Source organism: Prionailurus viverrinus, chromosome B4 (genome assembly GCF_022837055.1).
Source record: "Prionailurus viverrinus isolate Anna chromosome B4, UM_Priviv_1.0, whole genome shotgun sequence".
NCBI lineage: Eukaryota > Metazoa > Chordata > Mammalia > Carnivora > Felidae > Prionailurus > Prionailurus viverrinus.
The window spans coordinates 49858656-49880332 of NC_062567.1; positions in this window are offsets into that span (position 1 = coordinate 49858656).

A 21677-nucleotide genomic window follows, 5' to 3' on the forward strand; every position below is an offset into this window, starting at 1 on the left:
TTAGTCAGAAATTAAATAAATCCCATTTGACAAAGGCATGAAAAATGTACTAGTGTCTTGAATATATTTAAATGCCATAAATGGTGAAATTTTCAGCTTATTAAATATGAGGAAATGATTTAAATAATAAAACCCCAAACTTCAAACTCACTATTTTCTTTTCCCACCTTCAATTTCCAGCCAGGAAATAGTGTCATAGTAAAACAATCTTGTGGTTCAACTCCCTGCTGCAAAAGAAGTATATTTAAGTTATCTTAAACTAATTCTTTCAAATGAGTGTCTAACTGATGTTTAAAAACCTCTAAGGGAGATTCCATAAACTACTTTGGCAAACTCTAGCAATGTTTGAATCACCTTGCAGTAAAAGAGGGTTCCCAATATTTAAACTGACCTTCCTTGTTGATGTCAGAATATCATCCATGAGTTTGTTTTGTGAATATTAGGAATGGAAAAGACCTGGAGACAACATAAAAAGTATGTAAAACAACATTTTTACATTTACTAAGTTATTTCTTGAAAGAAGCTTTTTATTTTATTATTCTTTCAAGTATGTTGAATAGCTTTTAAATTTGTTCACTTAGGATTCTTATTAAATAAATTATATTTATGATATATAATCTTTATTTATGGTAGTATGTTGGTTTAGAAGGGTCTGAGGGCACTTTCTATCCTGAGATTTTGTGATTTTTTTTTAGTTATGTTTGTGAATGGTAGTTATTCAAAAAACCCATTTTACCCTAAATGTTCTAGTTCTGTTTCTTGGGCTATAAATAGAGTAGATAAGATTTGGGCAAGCCTGTGAACTTTCCATTGACTTTATTAGAACAGTGTTTTCCACTGGTTATTCCTGAGGGGCAAGGTTGCATCTGATATGAGATTGGCTCAGCACAAATACTGTGTATACAGAGTAAACATGAGAATGAAAACCAGAACAAGAGAAATGACAAACATTTGTAGGCCTGAAATAATATTTGTGGATTCATACCATGGTTGCCTGTCTAGTTTGTGTATGTATGTGTTCCTTGAATGAACTTGTCCATTCTTGAAGTTTTATATATCATTTTCATGTTATAGATTTCCAGATTTTTTTTTGTTCTTGCCTAAACTACCCTTCTGAGAGTGTCTCTATTTGGATTTTTAGGAGTACCCAATACTCTACACATCCAAGCTGAATCCTTCACTTAAACCTGCCCTTTCTTATCTTAGTGAATGATGTCATCATTCATTCTTGCAGTTGCTCAAGCAAGAGACTTTTTTCCATTTCATATACCTGTGCCAGTTAGGACTAGGTTTTACTCTGAGTCACAGAACATCCCAATTAATAGTGCCTTAAGTGATACTGAAGTTTATTTTAGCTGCACATAAAAATCTGAGCTGGACTAATAATTAGTTGTACTGATATGGTACTCTATAACACAAGGACAAAAGTTCTGTATATCTTATTGCCTTGTCATGGATGGTGACATCTGAGTTCCAGGAAGCAGGTTGGAGGAAGGGAGAAAGAAGAGAGCAAAGGGCATACATGCTCTGTCTCATCAAAAAGATTTCCAGAAGCTGCTACCTAAACACTTACGCTTATCATCCCATTCATCAGAATTTAGTCTTGTGACTATACCTAGCTGCAAAAAGAAAGTGGAAGCTACAGTCTCTGTTCTGGGAAGCCACAGGCCAAGCCCCAAACTGAAGACTCTATCACCGCTGAAAAAGAAGGAAATGAATATTGGGAGACAACATTTTGGACTCCCAAATATCTATGAACATACCGCTGTTCATTCATAAAACACCATCCGTTCCTCCATAAGGAAGATAACTCCCAAATTCCATTAAGCTACTCATCCAACTAAAAGTCCATGATCTCTAGGTATGCCTGGGTCAGGTGTAGCTTTCTGTGGTTTGGTAACCTGTAAGCCAAGACACTCTGCTTCATAAACCCTCATAATCCAATGGTAGAGAACAAATAAAAAACTGCTATAAAGTTTCTTATTCAGAAAAGAGGGAAATGAGAAAGGCATAGACCTCACTATCCATAGCAGCTATCAAATTCTGCTGGACAGGAATTACGAAATCTTTCTTTTTTGGTATTAGAAAACCTCTGGTAGCTCTTGCCTTTGCTGTCTGAGAGGAATTCCCTAGTGCATATTCTCTGTGACTCCTGACTTTGTCCTTTGGGAGTTTCATTTTTTTTTTTTTCCTTTTTTTTTTCTTTCCACCTTAGAATGAATTGATTGATTGATTGAGTGATTGATTGATTTCTTTTTGGGAGCTTCATTTTAACTTCATCCTCCTTCCCGGCTGCATTGTAATGCATGCTCCTTGAAGATACAAAGCTTTCATAGTCCCTTTCATGTTGGGGCAGATTAGGAGCCCTGCGAGGGCTTTGTGGGCAGGATGGGGTAGTGGAAAGATGCATAGCAGTGGATTTGACTAGAAAAAGCTGTAAAAGTGAGAGAAAGGAGCCAATGAAGGTATTCCTGGGAACATCAACATTTAAGAATTAGATGGAGAGAGGAAAGAAAGTGATTAGGAATAGAAGGAGAACCATGAAATTATGAAAATGTGATGTCATATAAGTCATGAGAAGAGAGAATTTCTAAAAGGGTGTGTTTCAAAATACATATATTTTATGGTGGTCAAAAAATTCATGCAAGTTGAAATGTCAATAAGGTTTGGTAATGGGTCCTTTGAGACCTTGTGATGCAAGAGTAGTTTTATTAGAGAGCTGATGGGGTAGGAGTGTAAGGAGGAAACAGATAGCAAATTTGAACTTGATTATAAAGATATTGGGAGGTATGGGAGAAAATCAGAAAGTTGAGGTTCACTGAAACCTTTGTAGTTTTTTTTTTTTGATTTACATTTCATTATTTTTTAAACATTTATTTATTTTTAAAATTTACCTCCAAGTTAGCATATAGTGCAATAATGATTTCGGGAGTAGAATTCAGTGACTCATTCCCTACACATAACACCCCATGCTCATCCCAGCAAGTGTCCTCCTTACTGCCCCTTGCCCATTTAGCCCATCCCCCACTCACAACCCCTCCAGCAACTCTCAGTTTGTTCTCTGTAATTAAGTGTCTTATGCTTTGTTCCCCTCCCTGTTTTTATATTATTTTTGCTTCCCTTCCTTTAATTTCATCTGTTTTGTATCTTAAATTCCACATATAAGTAAAGTCACATGACATTTGCCTTTCTCTGACTGACTAAATTTGCTTAGCATAATACACTCTAGTTCCATCCATGTAGTGGCAAATGGCAAGATTTCATTCTTTTTGATTGCCGAGTAATACTCCATTATATATATATATATATATATATATATATATATATATATATATATACACACACACACACACACATACACATACATACATCTATCTATCTATATCACATCTTTTTTTTTTTCTCAACGTTTTTATTTATTTTTGGGACAGAGAGAGAGACAGAGCATGAACGGAGGAGGGGCAGAGAGAGAGGGAGACACAGAATCGGAAACAGGCTCCAGGCTCTGAGCCATCAGCCCAGAGCCCGACGCGGGGCTCGAACTCACAGATCGCGAGATCGTGACCTGGCTGAAGTCGGACGCTTAACCGACTGTGCCACCCAGGCGCCCCCACATCTTCTTTATCCATTCATCCATCAATGGACATTTGGGCTCTTTCCATACTTTGGCTATTGTTGATAGTGCTGCTATAAACATGGGGGTGCACATACTCCTTTGAAACAGCACACCTGTATCCCTTGGATAAATACCTAGTAGTGCAATTGCTGGGTCATAGGGTAGTTCTATTATTAATTTTTTGAGGAACCTCCATACTGTTTTCCAGAGTGGCTGCACCAGTTTGCATTCCCACCAGCAGTGCAAAAGGGTTCCTCTTTCTCTGCATCCTCGCCAACATCTGTTATTGCCTGAGTTGTTAATTTTTGCCATTCTGACTGGTGTGAAGTAGTGTCTCATTGTGGTGAATTCTCATATTTTTTAGGAAAGTAGAATGTCACCTTGCAGTACAATAAGGGAGATATGATGCATATTCTACTCTGTTCCATTTCTTGGCTGTAGATGAGTAGATGTGCTTTATTGTGGCAGGTGGCATTGACTGGGAATTTAGGTTTCTTTTTCCCGCAAGGTATTTGGAAGATTTGAAGAGGAGAGCCTTGGCCGTAGCTCAGGTACTTTACAGACTGTGGAGTAAAATTGAAAGGCTTTGATAGCCAGAAATATTTATTGGAAAGCATTATGTTGTAACAAGATCAATTAAACATGACTATTCATTATGTAGAAGGCACTGTGCCTGACACCAATACAATGAGCATTCCTGGGAAAAAGAAACTATCGTAATTCAGACTCTACTGGTATACACAGTCAAGTTTGATGAAGTGACTCATTTAAGTCCCTGATACGATGATCCATGTAGGAAAATTTCCCTAGGATTTGGTAGTGGCATTAACTAGATCTTTCATGAAAATCTTCACTTGTCTTTTCCTTCTAGGTAGTAATACTGGAGAATACACATCTCCTGTGCACCATGCTATGCCAAACACTTCACCTACATTTTCTCAGGATATTTTCACAATGTGTCTTTGAAGAGAGTACTGTCATAATTCCACTCCGGAGGTTAAATAACAGACCATTACATTTTGCTCTCTTTTTAGCTGCCAGGAAGCATAGAGCAAGATTTGAAACCCAATCATAGCAACTACACTGACTTCTTTTTTGTTTTTTCTTTTACTGTAGAAGACATTTATTTTGCTTTAGGTTATCATCATTCTTAAACATTCAGATAGGAATGGCTCAATATTTTTTAAAGTTTATTTATTTATTTTGAGTGAGAGAGGGACAGTGTGTGGGGGAGGGGCACAGAGAGAGGGAGGGAGAGAGAATCCCAAGCAGGCCCCGCACTGTCAGCGCAGAGCCTGATGTGAGGCTCGAACACACAAACCATGAGATCATGGCCTGAGCTGAAATCAAGAGTTGGACGCTTAACCAACTGAGCCACCAGGCACCCCTAGGATGGCTCAATTTTACTTTAGGGTTGCTGACTTTAAATATATGTACACACACACACACACACACACACACACACACACACACGTCATATGTGTAATTTGCATATATGTATATAGAACGATTTTTCACATGTTTAAATTTTTTCATCCTTAAAAAAAGTTGTATTTATCATTGCTTAGTGATCAAATATATACATACATACGTATATATTTTATATATTTTATTTTTTTTATATTTGAGAGAGAGAGACAGACAGACAGAGCTTGAGCAGGGGAGGGGCAGAGAGATGGAGACAGAATCTGAAGCAGGCTCCAGGCTCTGAGCTGTCAGCACAGAGCCTGATGCGGGGCTCAAACTCACGAGCAGTGAGATAATGACCTGAGCTGAAGTTGGCTGCTCAACAGACTGAGCCACCTAGGTGCCCCAAATATATTTTTAAGGAGAAACAGGGTACAAAAAATTACATTTTACATTTAATTGCATTCATGTAGTACCATTCTATTACAATTATGAATTGAGTTTCTAATTTGGGACTTAGACTTTTGGTATTTTCACTAATTAAGTGATGATACAACATCTATAACTTATGCTTCTTAAGGCCAAGTTTATCTCTTTATACATATAATAATATTTGTAACCACATAAGTCATTTTACATGTATGTTGTTAGGAGAGAACTAGTTAAAAATGGATATTTAAAATATCCATGGAGCAAACAATTGTGAGAAAAAATGATGTTTATATATTAATTTTCCTGGTAGATTTTAGTCTGGGGAAGCTTTTCTCTGGTTGTAGACTTTGAATAATTTTCTTTGTTGTTAAAATATGGAATTATGAAATAGTTTTTAAACTGTGCATTAAAAATAACACTTTGGCCTTAATTATTATGTTTTATAGAATTTCCATTCAGAAATTTTAATAAAATATTGCATAACATAACCTACATATGACTTTCAGGCTGTCTATATGCATACAACTATTTGGCTGACTGTACTTGGTCAACTTTAATAAATGTAATTCACTACCTAAGAGATTTGGAAACTAACCTAATTCCCTCAAGTTTGAATTTAATTTGGACACATGCAATATGAATAATAATTTATAATATAGGACACTTTCTCATATCAATAGTTATCCATTATAGGATAACTAAGGATGAATAACACTTTCAAGTTTCAGCATCACATGAATTATTTTTGAGAAGTTGAAAATAGAGATAATTGCCTTGAACTTGAAGGTTTTCCCAATTTAAAATAAGTTGGTACATTTTTCTCAATTTACAGTAAACTGGAAGGCATATGTATTAGATTGGATTGTTAATATTTCATACAACTGCATTAGTTAACCACTGTTCCCCTAGGAGGGAAGACCCATATAGGTCTCCAAAGTGTAATTCCAGAACTAAATGACCCATCACTCAGATCACTCTTCATGAATAAATGTGTAAGCAACTTTCTCATATACTTACTTTAGCAGTAAAATACATGAACAAATAGCTCATTCCATTAATATTTACTGAGTACCTTCTATATGCATGGTACTGTGTTACACTTAGGGGATAAAAAGATACATCAGACTTAAATTCTGCACTCAAATAGCCATCAGTTTAATGGGGGAAATTAGACCTGTTCATAAAATATATAAGGCCCTAATAATAGGAACAGATAAAGGGCCCTGGGACTTAAGAATTTGTATATCCCTAGGGAATGTGGCTGGCTCAGTCAGAGGAGCATGCAGCTCTTGATCTCGGGGTTGTGGGTTCAAGCCCCATGTTGAGTGTAGAGATTACTTAAAAATATATAAAATACTGGGGCACCTAGATGGCTCAGTTGGTTGAGCTATCGAGTCTTGATTTTGGCTCAGGTCATGATCCCAGAGTTGTGGGATTGAGCTCCACACTCAGTGCTGAGCCAGCTTAAGATTCTCCCTTCTCCCTCTGCTCCTCCCACACTCACTCGTTCTCCCTCAGAAATAAAAATTAAAAAAAATATATTAAAAAGGAAAGAATTTATATATCCTGAATCAAAAATTGTTTTTGATCTGACCAAATTAAAAGCAATTAACTATAGAGTTTGAAAACCAACAAACAGAAACAAATACAACCCCCCCTGCCACATGATCATGATAGCACATTTAAAAATATGACTAGTTTGTTGAATACTGTAAACTTGGTGGGCTACAAATATAAGTGATTTTATTTTCTCCAATACTTCTGTGTCATGATGAATTCCTTATCTACATTGCTTATCAACACCTTGTTCCTATCCCATATTTTCCAGTCACTTTCCATTATTCAACATTCTGCATGGCCCAGGGTGAAGCATTGGTCTCATTTTCAATTCCATAAATATCTCCTTCTGTTCCTTCAGCACCATACAGGTTTAGGCCCTAAAGACTCCTCCCCTACCCCAGTAGGGAGTAGAGATACGATGGGAGGGACATGATTTGCCTCTGGGTCACCACCTCTCCTTCCCTTTCTTGGGTTTCTGACTGGTTTCTCAGGTGTATTGGGTGAGCCAGGAGAAGGTGTAGGAGAAATTGCGTTCTTAAATATGTTCTGTTGGGAGGGCAGCCCAGTCTGGCAGTGGCTCGGTCTGGTTCTCTCCACTGCTAGTCACTTCCATTCAGGGGGCAGTTTCTCTAGAGATGGTGGGTATTGTTTTCTTGGGGAGGTGTTTGGCTTCGAAGGAAAGGGGCATCTTTTTTTTTTAACGTTTATTCATTTTTGAGAGACAGAGACAGAGTGCAAGTGGGGGAGGGGCAGAGAGAGAGGGAGACACAGAATCCCAAGCAGGCTCCAGGCTCTGAGCTGTCAGCACAGATCTGTCTCATGGACCGTGAGATCGTGACCTGAGCTGAAGTCGGATGCTTTACCGACTGAGCCACTCAGGCACCCCAAGAAAGGGGCATCTTTGGGCTCCTTTGGGAGCTGTGGTGCCAACCTCTTTTGCTAGTGGGGAATCTGGCAGCTTCACAGCTCATGTCTCCACCTGTGTGCTCTTTTTTTTCCTTCAAATTTTTAAATCCTGATTAGTTAGGATATAGTGTAATACTGGTTTCAGGAGTAGAATTTAGTGATTGATCACTTACGTATAACACCCAGTGCTCAACATAACAAGTGCCCTCCTTAATACCCATCATCCTTTTTAGCCCATCCCCCCACCCACCTCCCTCCATCAATCCTCAGTTTATTCTCTGTAGTTAAGAGTCTCTTATGGTTAGATTCTATGTTTTTAAATAGGTACAGTATTACTCATTACTAGTACTTTCACTCTATCTCATAGGAATACACCCAGTTTGTTGTTTTTCCCTTTTTTCTCTCTTTTTATTTCTGTCTGGGTATTCTCTACCAACTTATCTCCAGTTCAGTGAGAGATAATCAACAAGTAATTTTATAGTTCTAAGAGTTTTTGTTTGATTTTTCTAAAAATACCTTCTAGTTCTATTGTCACCTATGTGCTTTATCACATATCACTCCTGGAAACCTCTACTGTGGTTCTCTGTGCCTCTTGAGGGTGCGTGAGGACTGAGTGTCAGGTTGCTGGCCATCTTCATCTCAGTCACACTATGTCTGTCTTTGCTTTGTGGGAACCAGTGCTATGGCATGCCTCCTTGCTTTGGAAATGTGTAGTCCAGAAGTAGGCCAGAGTGTCTAAGTTCATGTATGCCCCCAAATACATCACGCTCCCTCGAGAAGTCATTGTTTCACTCCAGTGGTAAGATCAGCATGAATCCATAGATTCTATGGCCCCAGAAACACCCAGATGATAACTTCCTTTCCGAGGCAAGTGATTCTCTGGGAATTCCTTTTCACTTGGCTTCAGGGTTCAGAAACCCCATTCACCTTGAATAATTCAGTCCTAATAACCTGGGTCATCTCTTTATTTCTTTTCCTTTCTCTTGACTGTCTATTTGGCTTAGGTAAAATAGTGATGGGGTGAATGTTGAATGTCAGAACCAGCTCAGCTTCTGTTTAATCAACCCTGAGCTTGTGTTTGGGTTTATTGTTTTTGATCTGCTTCGGACGTTTTATTTAATTAATACGTTTGTTCTAAATTTTGGATCCTGATTGTTAATTTTAGGGCAAAGGAAAATAAATCTTCATCAACATCATGTTACATAGACATGTTACATAGAAATGTCATCTAAGTTTCCATACCTAACTGTGGATGTGTCTGTTATAAAAATTTCTTTTTTAATATTCATCATTTTATATATAATGCTTATTCAATTTTTGGTGTTGATATATGTATGTATGTATGTATTTTCATCTTTTCTTCCCTCAGAGAGTCCCCCTTAAAATTTCTTGCAGGGCTGGTTTAGTGGTCACGAACTCCTTTAAGTTTTGTCTGGGAAACATTTAATCTCTCCTATTTTGAATGACAGCCTTGCTGGATAAAGAATTCTTGATTGCATATTTTTCTGATTCAGCACATTGAATATATCCTGCCACTCCTTTCTGGCCTGCCAAGTTTCTGTGGATAGGTCTGCTGCAAACCTGATCTGTCTTCCCTTGTAGGTTCAGGACTTTTAATCCCTTGCTGCTTTCATGATTCTCTCCTTGCCTGAGTATTTTGTGAATTTGACTATGATATGCCTTGTTGGTGGTCGGTTTTTGTTGAATCTAATGGAGTCCTCTGTGCAATGCTTATTCAATTTTTTATCCTGACTTTTTCCAATTAAAATTATTATAGGGACACCTGGGTGGCTCAGTCGGTCAAGTGTCAGACTTTGGCTCAGGTCATGATCTCACGGTCTGTGAGTTCAAGCTCCACGTCGGGCTCTGTGCTGTCAGTTCAGAGCCTGGAGCCTGCTTCAGATTCTGTGTCATGCTTCTCTCTGCCCTTCCCCCACTCATGCTGTGTCTCTGTCTCTCAAAAAATGAATAAATGTTAAAAAAAATAAAATTATTATAAAAAATCATTTCCACGTGTTATAATAAACTATTTATAAAAATAATTTTCTTTTTTTCAATGTTTATTTTTGAGAGAAAGCGTGAGTGGGGGAGGGGCAGAGAGAAAGGGAGACACAGAATCCAAAGCAGGCTCCAAGCTGTCAGCACAGAGCCTGATGTGGTCTTGAACTGGCCAAACGCAAGATCATGACTTGAGCTGAAGTTGGATGCCTAACCAACTGAGCCTCCAGGAACCCCAAAAATAATTTTCAATGTAGAAAATTATTCCATTGTATATTTGATATTTATCATTTCACTTACTAATTAATCATTTCACAATTTTAGATCATTTATATGGCTTCAGATAAAAAATATTGTGAATAAAACTGAGAAGAACATCTTTGGGCATACATTTCCCCCCCTTTCTATGTTGGATTATTCCATTTGTATGAGCAATAATACCTACTTTTATGAACAACAGGAGAAGTTACTGAGCTAATGTTTCTCAGAACTTTGGAGGACATTTTGTATTAAATACAGGTATAATTTGGTGTTGGTTATACTTTCTAAATGGTATTACATCTGGGGCGCCTGGGTGGCTCAGTCGGTTAGTGTCCGACTTTGGCTCAGGTCATATCTCATGGTCCATGTGTTTGAGCCCCACATTGGGCTCTGGGCTGACAGCTCAGATTCTGTGTCTCCCTCTCTCTCTTCCCCTCCCCTGCTTCTGCTCTCTCTATTAAAATAAAAATAAAAAATTTTAAAAAATGGTATCATATCTGACCCTGGAAGACATCTTCAAATTCTTCCTTTCGTTTATAGCTAGTTTGTGTCTCCAAGTTGATTTACTATTTTGTTTTCATGGTTTGGCAGCAATTGATATATTTATTTCTGCTCTGGGATTTTGGCAGAAGCTTTCTGTGAATCTCAGAATCATGACAATCAATTTATACTCTGCCATGCAAGACCATGATCACTTCCCTGAATCTGAACAACTTGGTAAATTTTGGGGAGCTTCAAGAATGTATTTTCTGGAAACACTGTTGGAAATCATGATTAGGCTCTTTTTAACGAGTTCTTCTAACATCATAAACTTAAACATTTATAATTTTCTGGAATGCGCTTATGCCTTTTATTTAATAAATGCCTTCCTGTCAGAGTCTGAAGTGAAATGAAACAAAGTATTAGGAAAAGATAATGGCACAGCTTTCTCTTCCTTTGCACATATGGCCCAGCAGGTGTGTATGGCTTATCAGGGAACTGAAAAATTGGGCTAAATGGACACATTTCTGGAGTGTGAACTGCACAGCAGGTGATCTCTGAAGCAGACAGCCAGCAGAGTGGCCTTTTTACTCCAGATATCTCCCCTGTATGGCTAGGAAAAAAAAAGAAAGAAACCTAAACACTGAATACAGCAAATGGATTTCTGAACCACGTGTCTCTTGCAGCAGGTATCTATTATTAAAGTGGATTAGAAAAACTAACCTATGAAGATCTTTGTCATTGAATTCCTTTGCAATTTATTTCCTAGGGATTTACATTCACTTAGTTGTAGTTTTACTGATGATAAGGAAATGTACACACTGGCATTATTATGCAGCTTAGTAGGTTAAAGTTGCAGTTGAGGGGCACCTGGGTAGCTCAGTCAGGTAAGCGTCTGACTCTTGATTTTGGCTCAGGTCATGATCCCACAGCTCATAAGATCAAGCCACACGTTGGGCTCTGTGCTAATAGTGCAGAGCCTGCTTGGGATTCTTTCTCTCCCTCTCTTCCTTGCCCTCCCACCCCTCAAAATAAATACATAAACGTTAAAAAAAGTTGCAGTTGCTGGTTGAACAGACCAAATTTAAATGAGCCGGGTTATGACCCAGGTGGACAGATCTTGGAAGATACCTGACCAGAAGGACCTTCATTAGAGTGAGTCGATTGAAGAGAGCTGTCATGGATGGGTGTGGGTAGTGACTGGGAATGGTCTGATGATTTGGATCTTCAGTCAGGATACTTGGCTACTGTTATTTCCTAGGACTGTTGGTAGAGGGTGGATAGAATCATGGGGATTGTGCAACAGCAGGCTGGGTCCACAGGGAAAGGGTCCAAAAAGAATAAACAAGAGGCATAATGAGAGAAAAGTGCAGGAAATTAGAAAAATCAATGTTATGGCCCAAGCCCAGAACACGAACTAGGTTCTTTTCTCATATAGCTTTGTGTTTCTCTTTGAGAGAGTGAAATAGGGAAAGAGAAACCCAAACTGAGCTGTTTCACTGTAGTTTGAGACATTTTGTGGATCATATAAATCTCTTTAAGTTGAAGGAGCATCATCTCTGCATTCAATTTTGATAAGCTAAATAGACCATACCACTTAATGATTTTACTGTATGTTTATGATGTTACCCAGTTAAAGCAGAGCTGACTCAATTAAGACAAAACAAAACAAAAAACCCTCCTCTCTCCCCACTCTATCAAGGATCAACTCAATTCTTTTGAGCTTATGTCTCATAATGAGGGAAGATAATGAAGAAACTAATAGATTGGAGGTTCCTTCTAGAGGTCTGCCGAGAAGGGCAAAGACTAAGCTAGAAATAAGTTCTCAGAATCAGGCTGATGTAGAAGTGGTGTTGTAGAAGTCTGATTATGGTCGCTGTGCTTTGGCGTCTTTGATAGAAATCTGTGGGTGGGTTAGCCACGCTCAGTCCAGGCATGTTGATGAAGCCACCTTCTCTTACTATAATCTCTTGCCCAATTTGGGCTTCTTAGATTATGGTCAAACTCTGAATTTTAGAATGGTGAGCTCCTCACAGAGAGTTGGGATAGTACACACTCTTATCATGATGACCATGGAGGAATATATTTAGAAAACAAATATTACAGAAGGACGCCTTTTGCTAAGTAGGGGTGAAGAAGGTGATAGAACTACAGGGGTGGCTCCAGGGACAGCTGAAGGATCATAGACCTCCAGTTGTCCTGGTAGCATGGTGTGTTTGTCTGTATTACCACCACTTTCCCTGTGCTGTCAACCTGCCATCATAAAGGCAAATCATGACATGGAATTGAATTAAAATTTAAGAAAGGAGTGGGGCACCTGGGTGGTTCAGTTGGTTAAGCAGTTTCAGTTCAGTTTATTATCTCACGGTTTGTGGGTTCAAGCCCCAAGTAGGGCTGTATGCTGATTGTTGCGGAGCCTGCTTGGGATTCTCTCTGTCCCTCTCCCTCTGCCCCTCCCACTGTTCGCTTTCTATCTCTGTCTCTCAAAATAATAAATAAATAAACATTTTTTAAATTAAGAAAGGAGAAGAGAAAAATTCGATTGAATTTTCCACAAAATGCTAAACAAATAAGGATTATATTAAAAATGAGATAAAAGATTTTACAAACCTAAATAAAGAACAACCTAAAAGAAATAAGCATGAAGTTTTTTATGGGGTTTATTGAATTTTAAAACAAAGTAATAATAAAAGTTAAAGAGCATGACAAAATTATTATCTTTTTTAATTTAATTTTTTAAATGTTTTTATTTATTTTGAGACAGAGAGATACAGAGCATGAGCAGGGGAGGGGCAGAGAGAGAGGGAGACACAGAATCCGAAGCAGGTTCCAGGCTCTGAGCTGTCAGCACAGAGCCTGACGCGGGGCTCAAACTCACAAACCGTGAGATCATGACCTGAGCTGAAGTTGGACGCTTAACTGACAGAGCCACCCAGGAGCCCCCAAAATTATGATATTTTTAAATAATGGTAAATAAAAAGTAACGATGAGACAGAGGCTGATTAGCAGAGAAACAAAAATGATTAAACATAAAAATGTATGATTTAAAATAAAAGCTAAAAAAGACAAAGGTAAAAGCAGGAAGAAGGGAGATGAGGAAGGTGAATAACAAACATGCACCAGGAAAAATAAATTTAGCATAACTGAGTAAACAAGCTAAAGCCGTGCTGAGCTGCAGAGAAAAGATGTTTTTGTCAAAAGACAAAATAAAACCTGGAGAAAATGAGACAAGATATTAACTGACCCACCAGCTGGAAGCCAGCAAGTGGCAGAGTCTTAGCAGAATTCTCTGAGTTGGAAACAATTTTCCATAGTGTGAGGCCCCATTTAATAGAGTGGCTAATGGGTGAAGAACAGAGAGAGAGAGGAGTGGGTACTCATACTCCTGCCCTTCAGCACACTTTGGGCACCAGCGCCCACGTCAGTGTTGCTCAGCAATTAGGAGTGCTGGGCAGGGCCCTGGGGACCGGCAGCCTCAGCCCTGTGTGTGGGCTCCTGGGCTCTGCACCCCCCACTGCAAATTTAGGTGAAGCAGCTGTAATTAATCCTTGATTATCCATCAGTTATGGAAGAAAGCATAGCGTATGTAATTTAAAATGATTTTTATTTGACCCCTCGGATGTGTGGTTTTTAATTAAAAACAAAAACAAAAACAAAAAAACAGAAACAAAACAAAAAACCCCAACTCATCTCATCCTACATCTCTTCCCTTCCCTCTCCCTAGAGATCACTGCTGCTAACACTTTTCTGTTTTATTCTTGATGTTTCTCTCTGGATTTAAAACACTTATACGGATAGTTGTATAGGACTTTGTACATAAACGATAATCATAACTAACTTTTAAATGTTTACAGTATGCTAAGAACTAGAGCTGTATTATACCATGTCATGGTCTTTACTCATTTAATCCCTGCAGCGTTATTTTGATGTTGCAGATGTGGAAATTGAGGCCAGTGAGATGAAATAACTTATCCAAGGCCACCCAGCAAATGAAGAGTGGAATGAGGATGTGCACTTAGAATCCCTGCTCTAAGGTATTATGATTTTCTGCTTTACTAATTGGGAGGGATCATCTTGTGCCAGTTTTATAGAACTTGTTTTTTTCCCTCAGCAATATATCATGGTGTTCTTTCGATGTGAGTATATAGGGATCTACTTCATTCTCTAAATTGCCATAGAGTATTCGGCATATATCAAAACTTAACTAATTATCCCCATTTATGAGCATTTAGGTAGTTTCTAATTTTGAGTACTGGGCACATTTATTCTTTTTAATAGATGTTTATTGAGTACCTACTACATCCCAGGAATTCTTCTTGGTGCCAGGGAATCAACGGTAAACAAAACAAAGGTCTTGCTGCCATGGATTTATTTTCTAGTGGGGGAAACAGACAGTAATCAAATAACTATATGACCTATATCAAACCGTGTAAATCTGTCAGCTCATAAGGATAGTGAAGTGGAATAGACAGAATAAAGGGATATATAGTAGGAGGGTGTCATTTTATACAAGGTGGTTAATGACCTATTTTTTCTCATTTAAGAAAAACTTTGAATTTTGAGATAATTATAGACTCACTGGAAGTTGCAAAGTAGTACAAATAATACCTTACCCAGATTTCTCCATGGTAATATCTTACATGAGTATAGTGTCACATCAAAATGAAGAAAATGATAGTGGTGTAGTCTGTAGGCCTCATTCAAATTCTCCCAGTTTTTACGTGTACTCACTGTGTGGGTGTATGTGTGTACAGTTCTGTGCAGTTTTATTACATGTATAGATTCAGGTAACCAGTTATCTACTTTTAAGTTGCCATTTGGATGAAGCCTAAAGGATGCAGGGATGCTAGGCCAGGGCATATCTGAACGCAGAGTACTTTAGGCAGGATGTATAAAGGCCCTGAGATAGGTGGGAAGCAAGTGTGGCTAAAGACGAGTTTTGACAGGGGATGATCAGAAGGGAAATGGGCTGGAGGAGAGAACTCAAACCATCCAGGTCTTTTAGGCCATGATGAAGACTGGTTTTTTACTCTGAGTGACATGTGTAGCTGTTGGAATGTTTTGAGTAGAGGAGTTATAGAATCAGACTTCTGTTTTAATTGGATCACTCTGGCTGCAGTGTGGAAGCCAGTAGACCAGTTAGGGGTATGAATCTATGATTATTCATAGTCAATTTCTCCCTTTTCTTCCATAAACAAGGATTATACATTCCTACTTTCTTGCTATTTGGTATGCAATGCCGCTCTACGGAAGTATCTCTGTGTCCCTTCTCTCCATCATTACCCATCCACCCAGTTGTCAAGCTGGATCATACAGCTGGCTTTGGTTTAGTGCAATGTGTGTAGACATGAACTACTAAAGCCCTTAAATCAGATTGCATGGTTCATTTCAGCCCTTTGGTTCTTCTCCCTGCAATGAGAGAATCAGCTGGGTTCTTGGAATGAAAAGACCTGTGAAGAGCCACAACCCATAGCAAATTTTCAGCCCTTATATAACCAAATATAACCACAAGTGTGAGAAATACACATTTGATACTGTAAGCTATGAAGATATTGGGGTGGTTTGTTATTGCAGCAAAGCTGACTGATACAGATGTATATTGCAATAGGCCAGATAGTGGCGGTGTGGACTAAAGTGATAGCAATATATGTACAAACACATGAATTAGGATTTCTGTGGTGTAATTGCTGGGTTGAAGGGCATGTGCATTACTGTCAGTTTGTCCGTCTGAATGATTGTGTCAGTCTATACACCTACTGATTGTGCAAGATAATGCTTATTTCCTTACATCTTAGCAAACGGTGGATATCTATCTTTTTCTTTTTTTAATGTTTATTTATTTTGAGAGAGTACATGCATGTGGTGGGGGGAGGGGCAGAGAGCGAGAGAGAGGGAGAATCCCAAGCAGGTTCTGCACTGTCACAGATCATGGTTGATCACAAACCACGAGATCATGACCTGAGTGGAAATGAAGAGTTGGACACTTAACCGACTAAGCCACCAAGTGCCCCTCTTTTTCCTTTTTTTAAGAATCTGATAGCTAAATATGTTATTTCACTATATGTCACTATAGCATTTCCTTGATTACTAGAGAGATTGCACATCTTTGCATATTTCTTTTTATTTCTTCTTTGGTAGCTAAATTAGGTTATCTAATCCCAACCTACTAATTCCAGCTCTTTTCCCATTTCTGCCGTTGTTCTCCAGTTTGATAATGTATATAACTGAATGGCTGTGTGCCAGGAAGAGCCCTAAATCTTTCACATATATTTCCCAGTTTAACTCTCACAATAATTTTTTGAGATAGGTGTCATGACAATAGATAGTATTACCTCTTATGCAGGAGGGAGCTGGGGCCTGGAGCTATAATGTGACTTGATAAGAGCCGTACAGCTGGTGTTACAGTGGGACTTGAACCCAGCTCTACTCAAGACTCCAGCATTTTTTCCAATTTTCACATGGCCCCTGGGCATTAGCTCCTCCTGGACTATTTATGGTTCCCTGAACAGGTTTTGCTCTCCCTGACTCTCCTTTATTGTGCGGATGACTTATGTGTCGTCCAGATTCTTTCCAGTTCCCCTCATCTTTACAGATCTTACATATTTCTTTCCTAATCATTCAATTCTATCAGGAATTTGGCAACTGAAGAATGTTTTCAGGAAGACTATGTACTTGGGAATGTCCCGAAGGACATTAGCTTACTCACCTAGCACAGTGCAAGGCACCTCGTAGGCAGACGGTATTTGCTGAATTGCCTTGAACACAACCCTTTTCATATTATTTTATGCAGATTTTTAGTCCTTCAGTGTGTTTTAAAAATTTTGGTTTCTGTTTTATTCACTTTTTCTAAATTTTTTTTTTCACAACCAGTGTCAACACCCTTCCTCACCATGTTGTGGTTTGCCGATTGGATAAGGAAGACTTCCAAGGCCCCTTCTGTGGCCTCTCCTGTCCACAGTCTGCACCTGTCCTCTCATTGTAAGGAAGGGCACTTGCAATGAGACAGAGTGGGTGTGATACCTAAAATAGAACACAGGGAAATACATGCAACACTGAAAAACCTTCCTTGTCCTATTGCTGACGTATACCACTGCATATACCTTTCTAACGTGTCCTCTTCCCATATTGTAAAGTGCAAAGACATTCTTGTCACAAAAGGTTAATAACATATTATAGACTTAAAATAGTTTCCTTTGCCTCTCTCCTGTTGAGTCATTGAAAAAAACATGTTTCATTCCTCCTACAAGTTTAGTTGAAAATGGGCAAACAATAGGCTTAATTTTTTCTTCTGTGGGAGTGTGTCTGCAGCAAATTCATATTGCTTCCCCATTCAGTGGCAGTAGGACTGATTCCTCCCTCCCTCATTTCTTTGTGGTGTCTACATTGTCTCTGAAAATATGTGTTCCAACTTCATTTTCCAGTGTGGTGAAACAGAGAAGTGTGTCTAACACAAAGTGAACAGGAAATAAGAAAGTGTTTTTATGCACAGAGAATGCAACTGCTGTCCAAAGTCAGTTAATTAAAAAACATCAATCTATGCAAACATGAAGAAATGGCCCAGTGGGAAATTGGACCAATTTGGAATTTGGTAAAGTCTACTTATTTTCAACGTGTCTCTAAATTTGGGGAAAACATCTTGGTTGAATGTTTACATAATCATGTGATGGGATATTTCTTTAAAAATATTGTCATTATCCCCAAGCTAAGTATTTATTCTTTTGTTTAGAATTTACATAAGGTAGTAACCTATGCTTTGGAAATCACACTAGAGGGGCTCCAATTCTTTTCTGCATCTAAACTCAATATGGATGAATCTTGGATTACTATGGTATTTTACTTTTCGGATTAACATGGTGAAAAAAAATTTAATAGCAAAGAGCAAAGGTAAGCTCTAAGAGAATTTGGGTGTTTGGATCTGGTTGCTTCTTTTTAAAAAGAATTAATATTAATTGCAAATCCTTTGGTGATCAGAAGTACAAGGGAAATGTAATCACATTGTTGGTACATGGTTCTCACTAGTGTGAGTCAAATAATGTTCTCACAAACAATGGCAGCTTATTTATCTAACCTCATTGTTCCTTATAATGACTTTTTGGGATAATTAAGGCAGATTACATTAATCCCATAAATGTTTTTAGGAAAAACCTTTCTAAAATATATGGCAAACTTTCTTTTTGTTAAACTTATTGAAACTAGATGAAACTTCCTAATAGTTAAGAGAAATCTCATAAGCATTCATTATTCTGTGGTGCTGGAAAGTCAAGAGCGCTAAAGATACAACAATAACAATCATCGTCATAGTAGTTACCATGTGTGATCATATAGTATATTGTGTGCAGGAACATTTCTGAGTGCTTTTTTCATATTAACTCATCCCATTCTTATTAGAACACTATGAAGTAAGAACCAGTATCGTTCTCATGTTGTAGATGAGTTAACTGAGAAAGGGGCACAGGAAAGTTCAGTAATTGGCCTAAGGTGGCTCTGCTCACAGTGGGTAGAGCCAGGATTCACGTTCAGGAAGTCTGTCCCCAGAGCCTAGCCCCTCCGGCTTTATGGTCCCTAAAATAAGCATGAGTTCAGGCTCACGTTCGAATTTTGGCCCTGCCACTTGGCAGTTGAGTGAGGAGGTTAAGTTTGCCTAACTTTTCCAAGTTCTAATTTCCTTATCTTAAAATGAGGATGATAATGGCACTGACATTACACGTTGTTGCAAGGAGAGAATGAAATAGTGCAGGCAAACAGCTTGGCACTTAGGAAACATCAAGAAGTATTAGCTTTTTGTTGTTGTTGCTCTTTTTATTTCTGGCACCAGAAATCCCAGGTCCACTGTTGACTGTTGTAGCTGATTGTAGGCAATCTACCTCACTTCTCCAAGCCACAGTTTTCCTTCTATGAAATGGGGATCTGTATGTTTAATAAAACAGCTCCACCCAGTTGAAAATATAATACTGTCATTTTGTGATCTGGATAAGAATTTTAAGAAAATATATCTTAAGGTGCCCTCAATATAACTTTGCTACTATGTGATGTTTTCCATTACTTTATTTCCAAATTTATTTACTTACTTTAGTGTTTTAAATTTTGTCAGAACCAACTCATTCATTCCTTCTTATTTCTTTCAAATGCTTGATTGCTTTTGAATGTCTCCTGTGTTTGTCTTTCATTTCTTAGTGCTGGCAGATTTGGTGTATCTGTTGCCATCAGTTGGGGTGGTTTGGCGGGAAAGGTTTCCCCAAGGGAGAAAGCCTTCTCCATCTCTTTTATGGGGAAAGCACATTGGCTTCAGTTACCTGTTTTTGACACATTCATATTGTTGAAATTGATTTTATGGATCTTTCTTGAAACAGTTACAGCTCCTTTGTGTATTTTCCTTATGCTTTTGATGCAAACCTATTTCCTCTGGTTCTTTTCTGTACTCGCATATTGTTGCTATATAGATATGAATGCATACTTTCAAAGGAAGGTACTACACTGTGCTTGGGTGAATTGTTAGATGTGAGAACAACAAGCTTACATCAGCTTTTAAGCTCCTTCTCTGCCTGTGGTAAAGGCTCCTGAGTTTACGAATCAGTCTTTTTGCTGGTCAGGAGAAGTGATGTGGAGGACACTTCCAAGGAAACTGCCATTGTGAAAACAGCCACGTCATAGAAAGAAATCATAAAAAGGATATGAAGCACAAAATCTACCAATAGATCTTTCATCTCCATGATGTCATTTTCAAGGGCTCTCAGTTTTCAATTCTTTTTAGTTTTTAAAATATGGTAATTATTTTAATCATCTGTTGGCATGTTAGTTAGGCATGAAACTTTTTGAATAGGTGATATTTTCATATGGTTCAAAAAAATAATATTTAAAGGGTAACATGGAGAAGTATCACTTTTGCCTGTTTTTGATCACTTCGTTTTTACACATTTGCCTCTTTTATTAGTTTCATACCTTTGAGATATGCAAGCAAATATAGGTATATATTCTTACTTTATCCCTTTCTTACACAACTTTTTTCTTCTTCTTCCTCTCCTCCTCCTCCTTTTTCTCCTTCTCCCTCTCCCCCTCCCTTCGTCCCTTCTCCCTCCTCCCCTTCTCCTCCTCCTCCTCCTTACTCCTTACTAACTCCTTACTAACCTTACTTACCTCCTCCTTACTAATGATATGTTATTGACATCTTTCTATATCAGTATCTAGAGGTAAGTGGATATACTGTGTATGTAACTGGTCTTGCATAGATACACATGGGTTATTTTATTTTTATTTTTTATTTTTTTTTTTTGCTGCTACAAATCATGCTATGGTGAATAACATTGTATGTATGTCAACTAGCACATGGGAAGTTTATCATGGATAAGTTCCTAGAATTGAGATTGCTGGGTGGGGGGAAAATGAATTTGGAAGTTTTAGTTATGGCCAAATGGCTTTCCATAGGACATGGTACCTGCCAGTCAGCAAAGTAGGAGGTGCCTTTTTGCCCCCAGCTTTGCCAGCAGAATATGTTATCAATTGCTAGGCTTCTGAGAAATGGCATATTGTAGTTTTAACTTGAATTTGGTTTATTGCAAGTGATATCAGGCATTTTGCACAGGTTTAAGGGTGTTGGTCTCTTTTCCCACAATCCCTAGGAGTTTTTTTTTTTTTTACATATTAAGGGAAATTAGGCTTTTGTTTATGGTGTGAGTCACAATTTTTTTTTTTGGCCATTTTATTATTTATTTTTTGGCATTGCAAAGTATCTAGTAGAAATAAAAATAAATTGATGTAGTAAATTTGTCAATCTTTTTTTTAATGGTTTTTGGACTTCAATCTGCTCAGAAATGTCTTTCTCTGTCCAAAGTTATAGAGGAACTTGTCAGTGTTTTCTTCTACTAATTTTATAGTTTCATTTTTTTATATTTAAATTTCTGATTCCTTTGGAACCAACATTACCATTTTTCCAGAATATGATTCATTGTCACAACACCATGTATTTTATTATTATTTATTTTCCATTTTTGAAAACATTTTAATTCTCAGTGTAATTAAC